We start from the raw sequence: 25,529 nt of genomic DNA, 5'->3' as shown, positions 1-25,529 counted from the left end.
TGCATCACCTCGCACTTCTCAGGATTAAATTCCATTTGCCACTGCAACGCCCATCTTACCAGCCCATCTGTATCGTCCTGTAATCTAAAGCTTTCCTCCTCACTATTTACGACACCACCAATTTTCGTGTCATCTGCGAACTTACTGATCATACCTCCTATATTCACGTCTAAATCATTAATGTACTCTACATTTAACAAGGGTCCCAGCACCGATCCCTGTGGTACACCACTGGTCACAGACTTCCACTCGCAGAAACAACCCTCCACCATCACCCTTTGCCTCCTGCCACTAAGCCAATTTTGGATCCAATTTGCCAAATTGCCCTGGATCCCATGGGCACTTACCTTCTTTACCAATCTCCCATGCAGGACCTTATCAAAAGCCTTACTGAAGTCCATGTCGACTACATCAACTGCTTTACCCTCATCTACACATCTTGTCACCTCCTCGAAAAATTCAATCAAGTTAGTTAGACACGATCTTCGCCTGACAAAGCCATGCTGACTATCCCTGATTAATCCTGCCTCTCCAAGTGGAGATTAACCCTGTCCCTCAGAATTTTTTCCAATAATTTCCCAACCACTGATGTTAGACTCACCGGCCTGGAATTACCTGGATTATCCTTGCTACCCTTCTTGAATAATGGTACCACATTCGCTATCCTCCAGTCCTCTGGCACCTCTCCTATGGCCAGAGAGGATTTGGAAATTTATGTCAGAGCCCCTGCTATCTCCTCCCTTGCCTCACTTAACATACCTCGCATCTGGGCCTGGGGATTTATCCACTTTTAAGCCCGCTAAAACAGCAATACTTGCTCCCTTTCAATATTAATATATTCAAGTATATCATAATACTCCTCCCTGATCTCTACACCTGCATCGTCCTTCTCCATAGTGAACACAGATGAAAAGTAATTATTTAAAACCTCATCTATATCCTCCAGCTCCACACACAGATTGCCACTTCGGGCCCTAATGGGCCCTACTCTTTCCCTGCTTATCCTCTTTCCCTTAATATACTTATAAAATGCCTTAGGATTTTCCTTTATCTTGCCCACCAGTGTCCCCTCTTCACTCTCCTAATTACTTTTTTAAGTATCCCCCTACACTTTCTATACACCTCTAATGCCTCCGCTGTTTTCAGTACTCCGAATCTGGCATAAGCCTCCTTTTGTTTCCTGATCCAATCCTCTATATCCCTTGACATCCAGGGTTCCTTCTCAATGGTGTGAAAGGAAGTACGGGAGCACATTGTAGATGCCCTAACTATAGTCTTTCAGAGTTCCCTAGATTCAGGAGTGGTCCCTCTGAATTGGAAAGTTTCACATGTCACTCCACTTTTTAAGAAGGGTGAAAGGGGGAACCAAGGAAATTACAGACCAGTTAGCCTGACATCTGTGGTGGGAAAGTTGCTGGAGTCTATAATCAAGGATAGGGTGACTGAACACCTAGAAAGATTCCAGTTAATCAATGACAGCCAGCCTGGATTCATGATGGGAAGGTCATGCCTGACAAATCTCACTGAATTTTTTGAAGAGGTGACTAAGGTAGTGAACAAGGGAATGTCTATGGATGTTATTTATATGAACTTATATGATGGGGTATAGATTAAATTGTCCTTGACAGAGGACAAAGGATCGGCACAACATCGTGGGCCGAAGGGCCTGTTCTGTGCTGTATTTTTCTATGTTCTATGTTCTAAGGCTCACATAAGATACTGTTAACTTACGTAGAAGCCCATGGAGTTGAGGACAAATTATTGACATGTTTAGGAAGTTGGTTAAGTGGTCGGCAACAGAGAGTGGGGATAATGGGTAAGTACTCCGATTGGCAGGATGTGACTAGTGGTGTCCCGCAGGGATCGGCGTTGGGGCCTCAATTATTCACATTATTCATTAATGACTTGGATGATGGCATAGTAAGTCATATATCCAAATTTGCTGATGATACAAAGTTAGGCGGCATTGTAGACAGTCTAGATGATAGCATAAAATTGCAAAGAAATATTGACAGACTAGGTGAGTGGGCAAAAATGTGGCAGATGGATTTCAATGCGGGCAAGTATGAGATTATCCATTTTGGACCAAAAAAGGATAGAGCAGGGTACTTTCTAAATGGGAAGAGGTTAAGTACAGTGGATGTCCAAAGAGACTTGGGGGTTCAGGTGCATAGATCTTTAAAATGCCACGAGCAAGTGCAGAAAATAATCAAAAAGACTAATGGAATGCTAGCCTTTATATCTAGAGGATTGGAGTATAAAGACACAGAGGTTATGCTGCAGCTGTACAAAACCCTGGTTAGACCCCACTTGGAGTACTGTGAGCAGTTCTGGGAACCTCACCTGAGGAAGGATATATTGGCCGAGGAAGGAGTGCGACGTAGGTTTACAAGAATGATACCTGGATTACAGGGGTTAAATTACGAGGAGAGATTACACAAATTAGGCCTGTTTTCGTGAGAATAGAAGGTTAAGGGGTGATCTGATCGAAGTCTTCAAGTTATTAACAGGAAAAGACAGACTAGATAGAGATACACTATTTCCACTGGTTGGAGATTCTAAAACTAGGGGACATGGTCTAAAAATTAGGACCAGACCGTTCAGGAGAGATGTTAGGAACCACTTCTTCACGCAAAGGATGGTTGAGGTTTGGAACTCTCTCCTACAAACAGCAGTTGAAGCTAGAACAGTTGTTCATTTTAAATCTGAGATAGATAGATTTTTGTTAAGCAAAGATATTAAGGGATATGGGCCAAAGGCAGGTATATGGAGTTAGGCTGCGGATCAGCCATGATCTCATTGAATGGTGGGATCGGTTCAAGGGGCTGAATGGCCTACTCCTGTTCCTATCTTCCTATGTTCCTATAATGGCATGCTCGACGCCCACATCCCATAAATGAATAAAAGAAATGTTAGAACTGGTTCCCTGGTCAGCAGGGTCTGACTCAGGTCTCTGGAATTCCAGTTAGTATAAATACAGGAGATTTTGTTAGCGCACGAAGTAAGTAGCACAAAGTTCTGCTCGACTGTGTATTGCAAGACAAAGTGCTTAACTCTGGAATTCGGTAGGTGTGGAAATTCAGTGTAATGAGGGAAGAGATGTTATTCTGATCTTTTACAGAACAAGCAGTGATCCAAATGAGGGAGCTGGAGACAGTGAACCCAGAGAGCTGAAGCACAGAAGCATTAATTAGGGAGCCGGTAGGTGATTGGATTGGTGAGTTTCAAGTTTACTTTTTCCTCTCTAAACTGGGTCAGTAGTTTAATCTGGTACTGGAGAGATATAAATGTTGTATTTAAATTGTAGCTTAACTAGTTAAACTACTTAATATAACTACAAAATTATCAGTGATATTCTAGACTTGAAACCTAATTAGTTAAATTAAAGACAATAAAATAGCGCAGGCGATGCGTTGCATCTGTAGCTGTGGGAGCTGGTGGACAGCAGTGTGATCCACAGCAACTACATCTGCTGTAAATGTCTAGAGTTGAGGAAATTCGGCTCAGAGTTGATGAGCTGGAGTCCGAGATTCAGACACTACGATGCATCAGGGAGGGGGCAAGTCACCTGGACACTTTGTTCCAGGGGGCAGTCATACCCCTTAGGCTAGATCGTCCAGATTTGGTATGTCCTCAGGGACAGGAGGGTGCGATTATCAGTGGAGGCATATGGGGGTCCAAAAGGTGGCAATGGAGGAGCTTCAGCCCTTGCACTTCTCCAACATGTTCAAGGTTCTTGCAGCTTGTCTGGATGAGAGCAGGGACTGCAGGAAGAATGAGCAAATGGACCACAGCACTGTGGAGCAGGGGGCTACTCAAGTCAGGGAGTAAAAGGGAATGTAATAGTAGTAGCAACAGTACAGTTGGGGGATAGATACTGTTCTCTGCAGCCAAGAGTGCAAGTTCCGAAAGCTGTGTTGGCTGCCCAGTGCCAGGGTTAAGGACATCTCCTTGGGGCTGGAGAGAAACTTGGAGTGGGAGGGGAAGGATTCCATTGTCGTGGTCCATGTGGGTACCAATGGCATAGGTAGCACTGAAAAAGATGTTCTGCTGAGGGAATATGAGCAGCTACGGGCTAAATTGAAAAGCAGAACCACAAAGATAATAATCTCTGGATTGCTACCTGAGCTATGAGCAAATTGTCCTATGGTAAATAAGATCAGAGAGTTGAATGTGTGGCTCAAAGATTGGTGTGGGAGAAATGGGGCACTGGCACCTCTATTGAGGAAAGAGGGAGCTTTACCGTTTGGACAGACTTCACCTGAACTGCGCTGGGATCAGTTCCTGGCGAATTGTATAACTGGAGCTGTAGGGAGGGCTTTAAACTAAATAGTGGGGTGGGGGGGATGCTCAGGTGAGGGGAAATTTAGAAAATTAATGAGAAAGGACAAGGCAATAATCCAAGATAGTGATACAGGTCATTACCAGAGTGTAACAGGAAGGGACAGAGCATACAAACATAAGAGTGCACCAGCAAATAAAATCAGAGTAGGGAAAAATAGTAAAAAGACAGAATTTAAGGATTTTTATCTGAATGCATGCGGCATTCGTAACAGGGTGGATGAATTAATAGCACAAATAGAAATAAATGGATATGCTATGATAGCCATTACAGAGAGGTGGGCTGGAATTTAATGTTGGGCAGAAGGCCCTGCCCACCGGCCAAAGACTTGGTGGCGAGCCCACCTCCACTGGGACTGGCGAGTTCCCCGCGGAAAGGTGTCAGGAACGGCCGTCCCCTCCTTAATTGGCCTTGGCGAGGACTTCCACCTCCCTGAGGCAGAAGCAATTAGTCCCAGCAGTGCCACTGGGACAGCATACAGCTTCAGGAGGAAGTGGAAGGATGGCTCGGGAAAGGAGGCAAGTTTTAAGGGCGTCACTGGGGACAATTGGCTGGGCCCATGCGAGGCAAGGAGGGGTGGTTGGGGGGGGAGTGTTGTACGTTGCGGGTAGTTGGCCCAATCAGGAGGACATCCCCACAGCCCACAAGAAGGCTGCCTGGTTTTACCAGGCAGGGCTCTTGTGGCCTTTGCCTTCCGGCCACTGCAGGTAAAATACCAGTGGCGGTGAGAGGAGGCCCTTATGTGGCAGTTGATTGGCCACTTAAGGCCCTTGATTGGCCTGGGTCGGGCGGGCCGTTTCTCACTGCCGCTGCCCCGTGTAAAATTGCAGTTGCCTCCCTTTAACGTTCACTCTGCTCCTCTCTCCATAGATGCTGCCAGACCTCTGAGTATTTCCAGCATTTCTTGTTTTCATTTATGAAAGGGAAATTGTGTTTAACAAATTTATTAGAGTTCTTTGAAGATGTAACAAGCAGGGTGGATAAAATGGAACCAGTAGATGTAGTGTATTTAGATTTCCACAGGCATTCAAAAAGGTGCCACATAAAAGATTACTCTCGAAGATAAGAGCTCATGATGTTGGGGGTCATATATTAGCATGAATAAAGGATTGCGTAACTAACAGGAAATAGAGAGTTGGAATAAATGGGGCATTTTCAGATTGGTAAATTGTAACTAGTGGTGTGCCACAGGGATCAGTGCTGGGGCCTCAACTATTTACAATCCATATTAATGACTTGGATGAAGGGACCTAGTGTATTGTGGCCAAATTTATGGACAATACAAAGTCAGAAAGCAAGTTGTGAGGAGGATACAAAGAGTCTGCAAAGGGACATAGATAAGTTAAGTCAGTGAGCAAAAATTTGGCAGATGGAGTACAATATGGGAAAATGTGAGGTTGTCCACTTTGGAAGGAAGAATAGAAAAGCAGAGTATTATTTACATGGAGAGAGACTGTAGAATGCTGTAGTACAGAGGGACCTGGGTGCCCTTGTACATGAATCACAAAAGGTTACCATGCAAGTACAGCAAGTAATTAGGAAGGCAAATGGAATGTTGGCATTTATTGCAAGGGGGATGGAGTGTAAAAGTAGGGAAGTCTTACTACATCTGGACAGAGCATTGGTAAGACTGCACCTAGAGTACTGCATACAGTTTTTGTTTCCTTACCTAAGGAGGGATATACTTGCATTGGAAGCAGTTCAGAGGAGGTTCATGAGGCTGATTCCTCGAATGAAGGTGTTGTCTTATGAGGAAAGGTTGAGCAAGTCGGGCCTATACTCATTGAAGTTTAGAAGAATGAGAGGTGATCTTATTGAAACCTACAAGATTCTGAGTGGGCTTGACAGGGTAGATGCTGAGAGGATGTTACCCTTGTGGGGGAATCTAGAATTAGGAGCACAGTTTCAAAATAAGGGGTCTCCCTTTTAAGACGGAGATAAGGAGGAATTTCTTCTCTCAGAGGGTTGTTAATCTTTGGAATTCTCTTCCCCTGCGAACAGTGGAGGCTGAGTCATTGAATATATTCAAGGTTCAGTTAAACAGATTTTTGATCTACAAGAGTCAAGAGTTATGTGGGGATGGCGGGGGTGGGGGGAGGGGTGCAGGCAAGAAAGTGGAGTTACGGCCACAATCAGCTCAGCCATGATCTTATTGAATGGTGGAGCAGGCTCAAGGGGCCAAATGGCCTACTCCTGCTCCTAATTCTTATTGTAACAGTGAGTCATGGTCAACTGTTGTTTTTTAGACTGGAGGATGGTAGACAGTGGTGTTGCACAAGGTTCAATGCTAGGACCACTGCTTTTTTGATGTTTAGATATTGGAATACAGAGCAAAATTTCAAAATTTGCCGAAGCTACCAAACTTGGAAGTATGGCACAGTGCAGGTGATACAAATAGACTGCAAAAGGCATAGGTAGGCTAGCAGAATGGGCAGATGGAATTTAATAGAGAACTGTAAGATGAAGCATTTTGGCAGAAGGGATACTGCGAGGCAATATAGACTAAATGGCACACTTCTAAAGTGTACAGGGACAGAAGGACCTGGTCGTTCATGTGCATAGATCTCTGAGGGTGCTAGAACACAGCAAGCGAGCAGTTAACAAAGTAAATGGGATCTTGGGTTTTATAAATAGAGGTATTGCTAGAGTATTCCATTCAGTCCTGGTCACCACACTTTTGGAAGGATGTGAGAGTCCTTGAGAGGGTGCAGAGATTTATCAGAATGGTTCCAGGGATTGGAGATTTTAGTTACAAGGGTAATTTGGAGAAGCTGGGTTAATTTGAAGAAGCTGGATTTGTTCTTCTTGGAGCAAAGTAAGTTGAGGGGAGATTTGATAGAGGTGTACAAAATTATGACAAGTTTAGATGAGATCGACAAAGAAAAGCTGTCCCCATTGAGTTGATGGTACAAGGACTAGGGGGACACAAATTTCAGAGTTTGGGTAAGAGATGCAGGGAGGGCATGAGGAAAAACTTTTTTACCCAGAGAGTGGTAATGACCTGGATACCAGGTGGTGGAAGCGGAGCTGATGAATGATTTCAAAAGGAAGTTGGATGGGTACTTGAGGGAAATTAACGTGCAGGGTTACTGGGATAGAGCAGAGGCATGGGACTGATTGGATTGCTCTACAGAGCCAGCATGGACTCGATGAACCGAATGGCCTCCTTCTGTGCTGTAATGACTCTATGACTCTGCAGCCATGTCGTCAGGGCTACACTGCTGGCATTGACTGTTACAGTAATCTGCTCTCACTGACTTCACGGTGTCTGTCTGGAGGGCGCTGCCGCTTGAGGTGTGAACGGCCAGCTGGCGGGGAAGAGCGGGAAGCTGCCCCGTGAGGCAGCAAGGTCCAATCTCATTGGCTGCCTTGGCGGGCGGGAGATGGTGAAGGGTGCGCGCGAGCTGCCAGCCGTTGGCGTTTGGTGCGCGAGCCGTTGGCTGTGGCTGCGCGCGCGCTGTACGGGAAGGAGAGAGGGGAGGGACTGGAGTTTGTCGAGTTTGTCCCCATCTCTTGTCAGTAGCAGCAGCAGCAACGGCGGCAGTGTGGCGGGGACAGCAGCATGTGCGAGCTCTGTGGGCGACAGAGTGGGAGAGTGACAACCGGGATAAGAAACAGAGCAGCTCAACTCGGCAATCCCGGCACCGTGTGCCAGAGCAGTGACACCCGGGCTCTCACCGGCTGGCGGGTGCTTTAGCCGCTAGATCTTTCTGCTGGCTAAAGGGGATTGGAAGGAAATTGCAACAAAACCCTGCGGAATAAAAGAGAGAGGAGAGCTGCAGACTCGGGGATGGGAAACTTCACCCGGACAAAGTCAGCAGCAGAAGCACCAAACTCTTGCTAGAATCGCAAAGGTAGGCGGACGGAGCCCTGCCCTCAACTTCGGCTGGAAGTGTGTAGGGAAAAGTGGGGGAGAAAGGGGCAATTCCATGGCCAGGGGCCGTGGCCAGTACTTCAATAACATTTTTATGTCGCGGGGTGCAGTTTGGTTAGAAATAGTAGCGCGACAAAGTGTGTGATTGGAGAGCCGCTGTGAAATGGCTGTCACTGCTTAACGGTGCCGGGTTTTAATCAGCCTCTAGCGCCGACTATGGGGAATATTTGAGAGTGTCGGCCGATCCAGACAGAGATCCACATTATCCCCTGGACAAATATTTCCGATAATACTGTATGCACACGCTGTCCAGTGCATATATGGCCACGGTAATTGTTGCATCGAGTGAATCATTGCAGATGCTTACTAAAATATGTTTAATCTCTGCAGAGTTCTGTCAGCTGGACCATCAGCACTGATATAAACATTCCTGTTTTTCAGTGTAAATTGCTCACCATTTTGACATTTTAATTCTACAAAACTGTATTATTGTAAGTTATCATTTTTAACTACTCTTTCTGAGCAGTTTTCCCCCTGTTTGTCTATGTGCGTGTTTAGCAGCCCAAGAGTCGAGCACTCTGCCAGTCGGTTTGGGAATAGGAAAAATCAGCAGTTTTATATCTAATCAACACAGAACTATTAAACCACATTATTACCCAGATGGGTCTGCAATCCATGTGAAAGAGTTTGGTTTCAAGAATAGCTCCCCCACCTGAAACATTTCATGGTACTTTTTACCATGATCGCTTGGAATTCGTTTACAAAATGTATGAAATAAATCCAGAGGCAGAGTTGAAACCTTGCAGCAGCTTGCTGAATTTCTAGGTTATCTCGGAGATGGGGCTGACAAGGTTAAGTGTGGAAATGTCTTATTCTGTATACTTTCTATTTGTTGCCTCTCTTAATCAAAATAAACGTACCTGCCGTAGCGTTGTAATTGCAGATGAACAGACACGCATTCATGTTTGTATACTTCACACAAACGATCTAATGAATCAGCAAGAGACGACTACTACGGGGAACCTCATCTTTCTATGCCAACGTCTATTTCTTACTTTCTTTGCCGTTTCCCTTCCCTCTCCGTCTGTATCTCTTTTTCGTTCTCCATATCTTTCTCTGTCTCTGTATGTTCCTGCACATATTTTTTCTCCTTTCTCACTTTCTTTCAGTCAGTCTATCTTCTCTCCCTATCTTCACCTGTGTGTATCTCCGCCCCTCTCCCCATATGTCAAATGAGATCCTTAGACTAAGCGGCCGAATAGTGCCCGGCTGTTAAGGAATCTGCTCCCCCCAGCTCCCCTTCCTTCCTTTATATTTGATTCCACCAGATTTGCCTCCTGAAGTTTATCAGTGGTGACATTTCTGCATTTCCAGTGCCAGATCCGTTTATCAGCCACGCATGTGGTGTGCAGAGGAGAACAGAGAGGGGTGAGTCCTTGTGATTTGGTCTGAGGATTTCATTTTAAATATAAGCAATAGGCAACGCAAACAGATTGCGCTATAAATGATTGCGCTATAAATATCAAGGGCATGGAGATCTGTAAGCACTATTAATGATGTTTGACAACTTGGGGTTTGGAATAAAAAGTAGACCATTTATTTGCGGCTTTGCCGAGCTTTAGCACTGTTCTAGCAGCTGCGGGATGTGAAGCCCTCAGTGTTGTAAGTGCTGAACTTGCCTTTGTATTTTCGCATACGGTGAATATCTATCTCGGTGTCCAGATGCGTAAAAATGACTGCACTGCTATGCATACAAAGACGCAAAAGGAATTATTTAAGGGCTGCATTTAGTCTTGGCACAATTCATGTACAGCATTTTATTTAGCTTTCTGTGGGAACTGGGTGCATTTCTGGAGTAGTCAGTAAATAATCTGCTTTCGGCGATCTTCAATCGTGGTAAAACATACAGGTAGAAAATGATCACGGGTTATTTCCTCAAAATTAACCATATTGATTATTTTGAACAATTTGGAAAGTTGCAGCTGTTAACGTGAATGTTGGAACAGAACTGATCCTGGAACAAACTATATTGAAGAGACAGGGCTCTGATCCAACATAAGTGTGACATTCTTGCATAATATATACAGTAAGTTAAAGCTGACAGTCATCTCTTTCTGTCTGTGTCTCATTATCTCATATGATGTACATATATAATCCTATAACCCAACTAAATTTCTCGACTATCTTCCGCTTTCAGTTGTGATGTGCGGTTGTATGCAAGCGGTTTACAGATGCCAATGGACCTGCTGCCTATTTTCAGCGTTTGTTTCTGGTTTTCCAGCATATGAAATTTTGAACCTATTGTCTGTCTGACTATTTATTTATTTATCTGTCTAACTTTATACATGATACAGACAGAGATCTATCTATCTATCTAAAAATATTATGTATCTATTGCTGTGGTTAACTGAGCGATACTGACATATTACATTGCAGAAAAATGTCAGGCAGAACAAACAGCACCAGTGCTGAAGCCCCCAAAACTTGTTAAAAAGTTTGGGAAAAAGGCAGCAAATAACTGAGCCATCCACAGACTTAATTTATGTTTGTAAATAAGTAATCATTCTCTTAATCACATTGACACACTAGCAAAACATCTAAATAAATTCCAACCGGACACTGACTTTTTCCTAAAAATTAAAAAGTGACTCCAGAATCACTTCAAAATAGTTATTAGTCAGCATTGACCTTTTCTTTCCTTCTTTAAAATGCTGCTTAAAATTTACCTCATTCACCAAGGATTTGGTCACCTGATGTAACATCTTTTTGTGACTCAGTCAAATTTTGTCTGAACACTCCTGCCAAGTATCTTTGGTACTACATTAAAGGCATTTATGTGCAAATTGTTTTGCTGAATTGCAACACAACAAGAACATTGTTATTATAAAGCTAACCAACTCAATAAATCGAAGCAGCAACTGAATCCCCAATTTTATTTAATGTATTTTTGGAACCCTTTGTTTTTCTTTTCAGAAAAGAAGAATGTATAATTTTCACAGCAGGTCTTCAGCCATTTTTGGAGTTATTCAAAACAATGCAAGGGATACAAATCTTATATAAGGGCTTACAGTGTACTGTCTGTATGAGAACATAAAGCAATAAGCAATCCCATTGCTGAGGGAGAAGTGGAGAGCAAGAGAGAGGCATAGGTAATGGGCTGACAGAAGTGGGATAATCCCTGTTACTAGAATCGAAGTTTTTAATTTATTTTTAGAAAAATTCCCAGAGACTCAATGGGTTGGATTTTAAGAGCTCGCCACCAAGATCAGCATCGAGCTCAAAAAATGGCAGCCCGCCTACGAGCCTCCGCAATCTCCCATGTGATGACTCATTTAAATAGCCGGGGTGACTCCACCCCCCCCCCCATCCTCCAATCACATGGAGGGGGCAGGCTGTCCATCCTGGCAATGGTGTCAGCTGTCTTGTGTGCAGGCACCATTTTTAAAGGGCAGCCAGCCCTTCCAGCTCATTTAAATTTTTAAAGAAGTATGCCCCCCAAAAATATACAATAAATTTCTAACACCCCTTTCCCACCCCCCAATAACATTTCCATGAATTATCTGCCCTTCCCCCACCAAAACACTTACCTTTTAAACGTGATATTCCTCCGCCCCCACCAACTGCACAAAGTTTTGAGTGCACCCCTTTCCACCATCCCCTACACTTGTTATATTTCTTTGACCCCATCTCCTCCCTCCACAGAAACTATTAACTCCTCCCCCCCCCTTCCCACCAGTGTCACGTCGCCTTTCCCCAGACGGGGAATTGAAGGAGCGGGAATGTCGGCCATCGCACTGAAGATCGCGGTGGGCCCGTAAGATTGAAGGTGAGTCCATTTCAGTGTATGCATTTAATTAATTTAAATATTTAAATTCAGGTCCCATTGCCTAGTGGCAAGGGGGCGATCATGGAGCCTCGCCAGCGCTGGAGGATCGGTTTGGGCCCTCCCGGCGTTGAGGTCTGTAGCAGGCTTCTTCCGGACCCATTTTTCAGGCACCCTCCGCCACAGATCACGACACTGGGGAGACAACAAGATCCAGCCCAATGTTTGTCAGCCAGCAAGATGAAAGTGCCACAGCACATTTTTTTTACTCGTTCGTGGGATGTGGGCATCATTAATAATGCCATGAGAAGATGGTGGAGAACCACCTTCTTGAAGTGCTGCAATCCTTGCGGTGCAGGTATACCGACAGTTATGTTAAGAAGGGAATTCCAGGATTTTGATCTAGTGATGATGAAGGAATGGTGATTTATTTCCAAGTCAGAATGGTGCGTGACTTGGACGGGGAGCTTGCAGGTGGTGGTATTCCATACACCGGCTGCTCTTGTTCTTCATGGTAGTAGAGGCTGTGGGTTTGGAAGGTGCTGTTGAAGGAGTCTTGACGATTTACTACAGTGCATCTTGTAGATGGTACATATTGCAGCCGCGGTATGTCAGTGATGGAGGAAGTGAATGTTTAAAGTAGTAGATAAGGTGCCAGTCAAGCGGGCTGCTTCGTCCTGGATGGTGTTGAGCTTCATGAGTGTTGTTGGAGTTGCACTCACCTGGGCAAGTGGAGAGTATTCAGTTGGTGCTTTGATGCACTGAATTGTTTAGGTTTATAATAAAAATATTCTTATTCATAGAATTATAGAATGGTATATCCTGGCAGGAAAAAATCACAAATGCAGCAGTCTTCTCAAAGGCAGAGCTCTCAAGTGTTAGGCCAAATCAAACAGAAGTGGCTTCTATGGATTTGACACGCCCACAGGATGGAAGATGGTCACATACCCAAGAACCTTCTGTATGGAGAGGTAGCCGAGGCCAGATGACCAGTGGGGCATCCAATGCTCTGCTTCAAGGATGCTTCCAAGCGTGACATGAAGGCCCTAAATGTAGACTATAGTCCCTGGGAGTCACTAGCTGGCGAAAGAGGGAAATGGCGACACATCCTGTGGACTGGAGTGCACTACCATGACGACCAGTTGCTACAGCAGCTTGGCAACAGGTGCCAATGTCAAAAACATCACTTGGCAGCTTCACATGCCCCACTTGCGGCAGAATCTGCCTGTCAAGGATTGGCCTTCATAGCCATCAGCAAAGGTGCTCCAAGAGAAGAATCCTAACCCAGAATGGTTATAGCAGAGAAGGAGGCCATTTGACCCATCATGTCCATGTTGGCTATCTGCAAGAGCAACTCAGCTCATATCTCTCCCCTGCCTTTCGCTGCCATTTCTCTCCCCTGCAAAATGTTTCTATTCAGATAAATATCCAATTCCCTTTTGAAAGCCACGATTGAAGCTTCGTCCATCGCAATCTCAGGCATTGCATTCCAGATCCTAACCACTTGCTGCATAAATAATTCTTCCTCATGTCACCTTCACTTCTTTTGCCAGTCAACTTAAATCGATGTCTTCTGGTTCTCGACTCTTCCGCCAATGGAAGCAGTTTCTCCCTATTTACTGTGTCCAGACCCCTCATGATTTTGAACACTTCTATCAAATCTCCTCTCAGCTTTCTGTAAGAAGAACAACTCCAGTTACATGAATAGATTGTAGAAGCTGAAGTCCCACGTCCCTGGGACCATTCTTTTTGCACCTTCTCTGATGCCTTCACATCCTTCCTAAAGTGTGGTGCCCAGAATGGGACAGAATATTTTCAGTTGAGGCTGAACCAGTGCTTTATAAAGGTTCACCATAACTTTCTTGCTTTTGTACTCTATGCCTCTATTTATAAAGCCCAAGAACCCGTATGCCTTATTAATGGCTTTTTCAACCTGCCCTGCCACCTTCAACGATTTGCGCACATCTATCCCCAGGTCCCTCTGCTTCTGCACCTGCTTTTGGATTGTATCATTTATTTTATATTGCCTCCCCTAGTTCTTCCTTCTAAAATCACTTCACACTTCTCGGCATTAAATTTCATCTGCCACATGTCTGCCCATTCCACCAGCCTGACTATGTCCTCTTGAAGTCTATCACTATCCTCCTCACAGTTCACAATACCTCCAAGTTTTGTCATCCGCAAATCTTGAAATAGTGCCCTGCACACCCAAGTTTTGGTCGTTAACATAGATAAAGAAAAGCAGTGGTCCTAATACTGACCCTGGGGAACCATACTGTATACCTTCCTTCGGTCTGAATGTTCACCACTACTCTGCTGCCACTCAGCCAATTTTGTACCCATGCTGTCACTGTTTTTTTTATTCCATGGGCTTTAACTTTGCTGACATTTTATCAAAAGCCTTTTGGAAAGCCATGCACATCACACCAACTAACTTACCTTCATCAACCCTCTCTGTTACCTCATCAAAAACTTAATCATGTTAGTTAAACACGATTTGCCTTTAACAAATCCATGCTGGCTTTCCTTAATTAATCCACGTTTGTCCAAGATACTGTTACTTTTGTCCCGTATTATCATTTCTAAAAGCTTTCTGACCACTGAGGTTAAACTGATTGACTGGCCTGTCGTTGCTGGGCTTATACTTTTTTGAACAAGGGTGTAACACTTGCAATTATCCAGTCCTCTGGCAACACCCCTGTATCTAAGGAGGATTGGAAGATTATGGCCGGTGCCTTCACAATTTCCATCCTTACTTCTGTCAGTATCCTCGGATACATCCCATTCGGTCCTGGTGACTTATCAATTTTAAAGTACAGCCAGCCTTTCTAATTCATTTTTAAAAAATCAACTTTTAGCCCATCCTGTGTCTCAACTACCTAATTTTTCACTATGACTTTGGCAGCATCTTCTTGCCTGGTAATGACAGGTGCAAAGTACTCATTTAGCACCTCATTCATTCCCTCTGCTTCCATGCATAAATACCCTTTTTGGTTCCTAATCGACCCCACGTCTGAACACACTTCAGAATCTCTTCCCTCTCTCTGTCCTTTACACTATTACTATCGCAGTCTGTATTAGGATAAAGTCCCCCATTATAACTGCTCTATAATTTTGCACTTCTCTGTAATTTCCTTGCAAATTTGTTCATATATGTCTTTCATACTGTTTGGCTTACAGAATACACATCACCCTAATGGTATGTCTATTACTTTTTAGCTGTAACCAAGTAGATTCTGCCCTTGACGTCTTTAGGACGTGCTCTCTCTCCAGCACTCGAATATTCTCCTTAATCAGTTCTGCCAGCCCTCATTCTTTCTTTTCCTATCTTTCTTGAACACCCTGTATCTAGGAATATTTAGTACCCAGTCCTGCCCTTTTTTGAGCTAGGTGTCTCTTTATCGCCACAGCATCATTTGGCTATATGTGCCTGCAGCTCACTAACCTTATTTACCATGGTACGTGCGTTCACGTCCCTGCACTGTAAACCTAACTTAGATCTTAGTGCATTGCACCTTACTCTGAACACCTTACTATTTCTTACTCTAATGATATCTGTCTCTCCTCCTGGTTCCCATCCCTCCCTGCCAACTTAGTTTAAATCCTCCTAATAGCACTAGCAAACCATCTTGCAAAGACATTGGTCCCTGCTCTGTTGAGGTACAATCTGTCTGGCTTGTATAGGTCTCACCTCCCCCAGAGCCGGTTCCAATGTCCCAGGAATCTACAACCCTCCTTCCTGCAGCATCTCTCCAGCCATGCATTGATCTGCTTGATCCTTTTTCTATACTCATGAGCGCACCATAATCTGTAGATTATTACCTTTGAGGACCTGCTTGCTAGTTTCTAGTTTCCTAAAATCTGCCTGCAGGATCTCATCCCTCTTTCCCTCTTATTGTGTTGCAATTCAACACCAACAACTTGCATTTTTATAGTACATTTAATGTAGTACCAAAGGCACTTCACAGGAGCGCTATCAGACAATATTTCATACTGAGCCACATAAGAATGTTTGGGAGATATACCAAGAAAGATGGAGAGAGCAAAAGTAGAAGATAAAGGAAAACACTAAAAATTATGAAATGGAAGAAAAATAGACACAGTTACAGAAAGACACAATTTTTAAAAAAAGGCCATTAAGCAATGCCATGGGAGATCAAGCAGTGACTTATGGAGAATAATGAGTGGAATGTGTTATTGGCAGTAAGGGAGAACTCAGATATTTTATTTGTACAGAATAATTGATCATTGGGAGTGAATTATAGACTGTAATCTGAAAAAAGGTTCACATTTTACAATAATAACAGGAGTGAATTGCTGGTTGTAATATAATTGTGCTGTTCAGATTCTTTTGTGCGGAATAATGAATAGATGAGAGTGAGTTACAAACAACAATCTAACGTGCAAGTTTCAGTTAGTTTATATCTAGCATAATGATATTACTTTCAGGTATCTGTTAAAAACCTTTGGAACCCCTCTATTAGATTACACCTGTAACTCACTCCTAAATATCCATTATTATGTTATATATAAACCAACCGAGCTTGTACATTTGTCTGTAACACACTCCTGTGTATCCAATATTCTGCATAAAAGCAATATAAATACTTATAGATATCCAATTGATGACTTTGGTTGAATTGTGTGCAGAATAGTAGATCCCAGGGAGTGAGCTGCAGCCATTAAGTCTCATCCTTTGTTACCTGTAGATTTGACTTCAATGCGCTCATGGCCAGCCTGCTATATTCTAGCCTTAGTAAACTTATCATCCAAAACTCTGCTGCTCGTGACCTTACTCACACCAAGTCCCGTTCACCCATCACCCCTGTGCTCGCTGACCAACATTGGCTTCCAGTTAAGCAATGGCTCAAATGTAAAATTCTCACCTTTGTTTTCGCCCCTCACTATCTTTGTAATCTCCTCCAGTCCCACAACCCTCCAAGATAAAAAATCCAATGGACAAGATTTCACTTTTATAACTTTTAGTTTAACGATCAAACCAAAATCATCACAAATTAAGCATGAATTAACAGACAAATCAACATCAATAGATATTACAAATTACACATTAACTATCAGATACAACAAAGATTGATCTCATGGATTTACTGGGCAGTGCACTCAGCACATATGGCACAAATGCAAATTATAGCCACAAAGTTCTTCAAAGCTCTGAACTTCCTCAGGTAGATTTCCAGCTCCTTTCTGCCAGGATGCAGCCACCAATGCCCATCTGACAGCAGTTCCCTTTCAACCTGAAATTCATGGGTACGGCCTTCACCGAAAACGGTGCACTTCTCCAGAACCTCCTCAGCTCTGCTCACGACAGTCTTGCTGGTGTGGATCCACCAGTATTACCTTTATCCGAGCCCTCCTGTGACAACCCTATACATTGTATGACCGGGTCTGGTTAATCAGTTACTTTAAGTAACAGAAACAGCTCTAAGATCCTGCAAGAGAAAGGGAAGTGCTCAGTGCATGTTGTACAATGTTTTTAGGTGATGTAGCTGTCATGGTTAATTGTGTGCAGGCTGTGAGATGTGTGTGAAACTTGCAGTAGTGCTAGGTGTGTGCGTGTGAAGTGAAGCTATGAATGTCATGTATGAGTCATGATTGATCGAGATTGTTGGTAAGTGAGTGAGGGGGGTGTGGTGCATGGTACATTGAACCGTGTGTGATGCTTGTGATTCATTTATTTATTTAGAGATGCAGCACTGAAACAGGCCCTTCGGCCCACCAAGTCTGTGCCGATCAACAACCACCCATTTTTATACTAATCCTACATTAATCCCATATTCCCTACCACATCCCCACCATTCTCCTACCACCTACCTACACTAGGGGCAATTTACAATGGCCAATTTACCTACCAACCTGCAAGTCTTTGGCTGTGGGAGGAAACCAGAGCACCCGGCAGAAACCCACACGGTGACAGGGAGAACTTGCAAACTCCGCACAGGCAGTACCCAGAACTGAACCCGGGTGGCTGGAGCTGTGAGGCTGTGGTGCTAACCACTGCGCCACTGTGCGATATGGCATTTGAAGGTACATTCACTGACCTTGACCGCTCGTGTGAGTTCATTGAACTTCTTGTGGCACTGCATCCATGTCCTGAGGGCTAGATTCCTGACATTGACTGCCACAGCTACCTGCTTACACTGCCTCCACAATGTTTGTCTAGAGGGACTCCTACCCCATGTGGCTAGATGACACCTCTTCTGTACCAAGGCCTCCAGTGCAGCCTGCTGTCTGCCATGTTGTGCCATTCTTGTATCTTTCCCACGTCAAAATCATTTTACAATGACTTCCAGCAACACTGCAGTCAAAGTGTACAACCCCTTTAAGTAGTGCTAGCTTGAATTCCTGCTAGCCTCACATGATTTTACACCCCCCCCCCCCCCCCCACCCCAGGCATGCAGTCACTCAACAGTGCTGGCTGCATGCTCCAATCTTTTAAATTAGCAGGCAGCATGAAGTCTTTAATATTTATCAAGTACCATTCACATTTTCAATGGAGTTTTTTACTTGGTTTTATGTCACTGAAGAGTGAAGTTATGAATGATCTGGTTGTCAGGGTAGTACAAATAACAGCAATATTAGAGGGGGAATTTTCCTGGATCTGCATACAGGACAATAGATCTCCTTGGATTATTGAAAATTGAGTGTGTTCCTTTCCAAGCAGGCAATCCAACTTGGCTGATATTTCTCGCACTCAGGTGATGTCGTGGAGACCCAAAAAATCTCACATTGGATCTGAAGATGTGTTCATAATTTAATCAAACCTGCACTCGCAGCCTATTGAAGAGAGCACTGGCTAAACAATCTGCAACAATTGTCACTATTTTCATATCTTCACGCTCTTCCCTTTGAGAAAGGTATGATGTTACGGCCATGTGGGAAAGGGTGTGGGCGGTTCCCACTGTTCAACTCCCACCTGACCGCAGCAAGTGTTTTTTGTTATTAGGGTTGAACCTCTTTGTGTTTTATTTGTCAAATAAACAGACAGCGACAGGTTTTCTTGTAGGTTTAAAACAGAAGATTAATTATTTATTGAGCAATATGCCTTATCCTGAAATTGTCACAACCATATCCACGCATGCATTCACTCGCACGTGCACATGCACAGAGACACCAACGCACACACACGCTTATACACACACACACACACACAAGAAGAGACAGACAGAGAGGAAAGGGGATAAGTGGTTTTCAAATGAGGTAGGGTTTTGGGGTTCACGGTAAAGCTGTTGAATTCTCTCAGAAGTCAAGTTCTCATTGGTTGCAGGCCTGAGATGTTTGTAGATTCCTCTTTTGGTTGAATGTTCAGTTTGAAGTCACTGCTGCATAAGTTGAAAAATGTAAAATTTTCAGCAGGGTTCCTCCCTTCTGGCTTTCTAGATTTTCTCCCTGCTCTTAACTGGACGAGCTTTTTGGTGATACTTCTCTCTCTCTCTCTCTCTGTCTCTCGCTCTCTTGGGCTTCCTTTTTAGGGTAAAATTTTGTCACATCAGATTCTGGTAGGAGATGCTTTGGTCCCTCCCCCATGGTGATCACATGATGGCCTAGGCTGAGAATAATCTGGTTATGATGTTTCCACTTCATGCCTTCTTTCTTTCAGTAGAATTCAATTCAGGAATGTTTCAGGATGGGGGTAATTGACACTTCTCAACCAGGTTTAGGTATCTTTGTTCTAAACCGTGTGGCAATGCTCGAATACACATTTGGCCATCTTTTGCAGTATGGTCGATTTTTTAAAAGGTAAAGTCAATTTTTTATAACTCTTCAGTTTGAGTCTGTATTTTTTCATCATCGCGCTTCTTGTGTCTATGAAGTATGGATGACTTCACAGGCTGATTAATAATCTGACAGCCTGTGATGCTCCTTCCACTGCCCTAACCGTCATTATACCAGCGGATAGGGTGGCTAGTCCTAAATGGCGTGAGAGTTTTGTGCATTCCACATCTGCTAGAATGAGATGGGGCCAGATGCGAGCAATATATACCAACCTAGAATTCAGAGCCAGAACTCCAGTCTCCACTAACTAGGACTGTGAATGGGGTTCAAATCCTGCACTTCTAACTCAGAGACAGGAATGTTATCACTAAGCCAAAGGCTCACTCCAGTGCAACAGTGTTGTGGCCCTATCTTTGACCCATGGTCCCTTCTAGAGTGATAACTTTTTTTAGCTGTAGCTGTAGTGCAATACAGGAAATTATAAGTAATATACATGTTATAGGGCTGCAATCTAGTAGTCAGGATGATTTCTTGAGCAACGCTCAACTATATCCAGAAGCACAAAAATGAAACCATTGAAATCACCCCAAATGTTTTTATTTTTGTTTGAATTGGTTTTTTGAATTTCACGAAATTTTATTTCATTTTGGGATACATAATTTGATTGTTTTTAGAGTGGGCACTGGCAACAAATGCATGCCATGACATTGGTTTGTGGTGACAATTGCAGTGAAGAATACAGGTAATTTTAAAGTTGATTACCATGAAACAAGATGAATAGTTAAAATGTGTAGTGCTTTTTGAACTGTTAACTTTTATTTGGAGTATACAGTGGGTAAAAGTAAAAATTCAGTTGAATGGCTTTGGGTAGTTGATTCAGTGCTGCATTATCATCTCAAATATTAATATTTAACTTGAAACTTAATACTTAAGTTAACGTTCCCTTCTATTTGCCAAACTTGTATTTGTTCTGATTCTATACATTGCATATCATAAATGCATTGTGCCTGTGAAAATGACCTGGAATACTGCAGAAAAAGCTGATTCATTACAATTATCCATCAGTCAAAAACATCACAATTAAGAAAATATCATATCTGAGAGGATGTGACGGGTACAAAATTTCCGTATGACATTGATGACCCTCTATTGATCAAAAATCTTCAAAATAACCAAAAACATCCAAAGATAGAAAACCTTCAGTCTCATTATTTGTAGTAACAATTTGCTTAAACTAGTGGTGGATCATAAATATCATGTAAAAGCTGCACTGATCGATGTATTATCTTGGAGATGTTTGCTATTTGGATAGGAGAGATTTATACCCTGCTGTACTTATTTGAGGTAAACGACTACCAACTACTCTATAGCTTGTCTTGCTGTCAAATATTAGCTTATCTTCTATGATATGGATACAAATTCGCTGGATTTTGTTTTCAGGCTGATATCGAGGAGGGGGGCTGTGGGCGCGCACGGGCTGCAGAGAATCAGAGCGGCAGGGGCCGCCACAGAGCCCAATGCTGGGATTGCAGGTTCCGATCTTCCTGATGGCGGCGAGGCTCAGTGGTAGCACCTCCACCGAGCTGCGTTGGGACCCTACTTTAAATATTTAAAATAGCTCTCTGCATAAATTTATATTTAATTCCACACTATCTTACCTTCAGATGACAATCTTGAGCACGTCACTTTCCCATCCACGAGAAGCTGGCGCTACCGAGGTGGGGAAGGGGTCAACTCTGCATGATTTAGTGTAGGGGGGGGTCCAAGGGGTCAACTCTGCATGAATTATATGGGGAAGGTGGAGAAGGGGTCAACTCGCCATGATTTAGTGTATAACTAAACTCTGCATTAAGTTGTGTGCAGGGCTGACAGCCTTTTAAAAATGGTGCCAGCACCTGCTCTTGCATCAGGTGATGCTGTGAGCGGCATTGGGGGCAGGGGTGGCCACCGTCAATAGGTTAAGTGGCCGCCTGCCACATAATCGTGGCGGCATAGCGGTGCCGGTCCCGTGGGGGACGGCCGCCATGTTCCGCGCCTGTTGCCGCTCCTGGCAGCGGGACTACAAAATCCATCCCATCCCATTGTGTCAAGTGGAGTGTTTTTGTTCCTAGTTTATGGGTCTTCTCCATCATACTATTTTAGTAATGAGATCTTTTGTGAAAGATTAATACAAAAGCAAAATACTGCAGATTCTGGAAATCTGAAATATAAACAGAAAATGCAGGAAATATTCAGCAGGTCAGACAAGAACTGTAGAGAGAGAAGATACCAGCCTAAAATTGGCTTCTTCAATTTCATCGTCAAATTGGCTTCCATTTTTTCAGCACTTCATGAAGTTTATCAAAGAAGCCAGCTAATTCAAAACTGCTAATTACATACAGATGTATGCATCTGGGAAACAATCACTGAGTAACCCAGGAGCTTGTAACATTTAATGTATATCATTAAACAATTATATAATCCAGCTTTTGGATTGGACATTAAACCGAGGTCCCGCCTGCCCTCTCAAGTGCATGTAAAAGATCTCATCTCACGATTCAAAGACATGCAGGGGCTTCTCCCCAGTGTTCTGACCAATATTTATTCCTCAAGAAGCATCACTGAAACAGATTATCTTGTCATTTTACATTGCTCTTTGTGGAACCTTGCTGTGTGTAAATTGGCTGCTACATTTCCTACATTCCAACAGTGACTACCCTTCAAAAATGCTTTGTTGGCTGTAAACACTTTGGGATGTCTTGAGGTTATGAAAGGTGCTATACAAATGCAAGTCTTATTTTTTCATAACTAGGATAGTCATGATTAGATAGAAACCACGGCCGGGAATTTATTCTCGGCATCCGGAAAAAGCAATGCCAAAATCTCCGTGTCACCTCTTCTCTGGCACAAGATTCAGCAGGCCTTCCAATCAGGCACTGAAGTCGACAGTGTAAGGCAAACCCCACCTGCCAAGACTGAGGCACACATTATTTCGCCACATGAGCATTAAAACTTTAAAAATTGCAATCTCTGACTGGAAGAACATTTGCTTAGTACAAGACAATGAGGAAACAAAGGGGAGCCAGTCCCTGTTTTCCAATACACAGAACTGGCCAAACCAGTTCCAGTGGATGTTGAAGAGACTGCTCCATATAAGGAGCTAGTCACATGACTAACCTGCTGAGCACCTTGGGAGCTTTTTGAATTTGAACTCCCAAACAAAGGGATTTGAGGCAGAACGCCGTGTGCTCTGGAAACCGAAGCAAGAACACCTCCTGCCTGCCTGCTTATCTCTCAGGGAACTGAAACCATTGAAGACACGTTTGCCACATGAACAAAGTTTTAAGAAGATTAATGGACCCCAACAAAACGCAAAAAAATAACTTCAGTTAAGGACCACCACAAGCTTATTTATTTATTTAGAGACACAGCACTGAAACAGGCCCTTCGACCCATTGAGTCTGTGCCGACCAACAACCACCCATTTAAACTAACCCTACAGCTTGAGAAACAGTAACAAGATATTGCCTCAAACTTTTTTTTTAGAGATACAGCACTGAAACAGGCCCTTCGGCCCACTGAGTCTGTGACAACCAACAACTTATACTAACCATACAGTAATCCCATATTCCCTTTCACCTACCTACACTAGGGGCAATTTACAACAGCCAATTTACCTATTCCCTGCAAGTCTTTGGCTGTGGGAGGAAACCAGAGCACCCGGCGAAAACCCACGCGGTCACAGGGAGAACTTGCAAACTCCGCACAGGCAGTACCCAGAATCGAACCCGGGTCCCTGGAGCTGTGAGGCTGCGGTGCTAATCACTGCGCCACTGTGCCGCTATTTATGTTCTTTTCTACTCTTTTCTGTCCCTATCTTGCATATTTATATCACATGTGCACGCTAGCGTGAGTGCGTCATTAGAGTTAAGTTTAAGGTTTAATAAATGTAATCTTTTTGCTTTAAACCACAGAAAGCCTGTTTGTGCTCAGTTATTTGCCTGATAATTGGAAACTGAACACAGATTCATAAAAAAGGGGAGCTCAAAGCACAGTGTGTTTGAAATTAAACCCTGTTACAATAAGACCAGGTGAAGACAGCAAGAGACCCCTCCCCCCCCAGACACCTTGCTGACTTGGTCGTAACAGAAATTGGGTGCTAGCATTCGGATTGTTACCCACAGACAAACGAGTTAAATTGAAGTGGGAAGCCAAATTGTTTCCAAGCAAAAAGAGCAAATTATTATAGGTTTTCTTGTGGTTGTGTGTGATTGAGTACTAACATGTCTGCAACTGAAGCGAGTAGCTCTCCAAGCCAGGGTGAAGTAACTTGGGATAAGTTAAAAGCACTGACTAAGGAGGAATTGAGGAAAAGCACACCCGCTCTCGTTCTCACCCCCACGGGCGATAGAAATTCCCTGTCCACATGTCTTTTTGTGAATTTGTTGAGGGGCTTGCTGTTTATTGAGTAACGTTCTTCTGTCTTTCCAGTTGAATTCCTATGGTGGAATTGTATTTCAAATGGTTTTATGTTCGTAAGAATTAGACACTTTGTTGATGTACAAGTTAATTACAGTTTTGACTTAGTCAAAATTTATGTGGAAACAAGATGAGGTTGTCTGTTTAACCCTTTCATGACTTGGTTCACGGTTGCTATGTTATTTGAACAATTAGGCATTATTACTTGTTAGGTGGATAAACCTATCTGAATAAACCTATAAACTTAGAAAATTTATGGTACAGATGGGCACCATTCAGCCCATCATGCCTGTGATGGCCAAAAAGAACTGTCTGGCTTAATCCCACTTGCCAGCCCTATGGCTTTAAGCATTTTAAGTATCCAGGTATTTTGTTTAAAACCATGAGGGTTTAAAACCTTTCAGGCTGTATGTTCCATTCCCCCACCACTCTTTGATTGAAAAATTTTCTCCTCACCAACACTGTAATTCTTCTACTAATTACGTTAAATCTTGGTCTTCTGGTTATTCATCTCTCTGCTCAGGGAAATAGGTTCTTCCTCTCCAGTCCATCTAGGCCCCTCAATTTTATATTACTCAATTAAATCTCCCCTCAGCCTTCTCTGTTCCACAGAAAACAACCCCAGCCTACCAATCTTTCCTCATTGCTAACATTCTTCATTCCTGGCAACATCCTCATAAACCTCCTCTGTCCCCACTCGTGTGATCACATCCTTCCTGTAATGCGGTGACCAGAACTCTATGCAGTACTCTAGCTGTGGTCTATTTAGTGTTTTATACATTCCCTGCTCTTATATTCTATGTCTCGACTAATAAAAGAAAATATCCCATATGCCTTCTTAACTACCTTATCTACCTGTCCTGCTACCTTCAGGGATCTGTGGACATGCACTGCAAGGTCCCTCTGTTCATCTACATTACTCAATGAACTACCATTTATTGTGTATTCTCTTGCCTTGTTTGCCCTCCCCGAATGCATTACCTCACACTTCACCCAATTGTATTCTATTTGCCATTTTTCTGCTCACCTGACTAGTCTAATGATATCTTCCTGCAGTTTACAGCTTTCTTCCTCACTATCAACCACATGGCCAATTTTTGTATTACAAACTTTGTAATTGTGTTCCCTACATTTAAGTCTAAATCGTTGATTTATCACCACAAAAAGCAAGGGACCTGAACCCCACTGGAAACAGCCTTCAATCACAAAATAACCCATTTTGTAATTGAGTCTGTTACCAAAGTGTCTGACCTGAATATTATTGATTGTCTTTTTAAGTGATGGGGGCTTGAAGTGGA

The 25,529-nt window shown here is 43.3% G+C and overlaps 1 protein-coding gene across 1 annotated transcript in view; it reads left to right on the top strand.

Moving 5' to 3' along the window:
- Nucleotides 1–7,829: 7,829 nt before the first annotated feature.
- The window catches only part of LOC137347073 (adhesion G protein-coupled receptor B2-like), a 1,240,702-nt gene continuing 1,223,002 nt past the window's right edge, over nucleotides 7,830–25,529 (top strand). The window contains exon 1 of the mRNA XM_068011112.1: nucleotides 7,830–8,196. The gene's annotated coding sequence lies outside the window, so the exon portion shown is untranslated. The remainder of the gene's footprint in view (nucleotides 8,197–25,529) is intronic.

Source organism: Heterodontus francisci, chromosome 31 (genome assembly GCF_036365525.1).
Source record: "Heterodontus francisci isolate sHetFra1 chromosome 31, sHetFra1.hap1, whole genome shotgun sequence".
In the NCBI taxonomy this organism is placed as follows: Eukaryota; Metazoa; Chordata; class Chondrichthyes; order Heterodontiformes; family Heterodontidae; genus Heterodontus; species Heterodontus francisci.
Note: the sequence above shows the minus strand (reverse complement) of the source record. Positions and strands in the feature narration are given on the sequence as shown.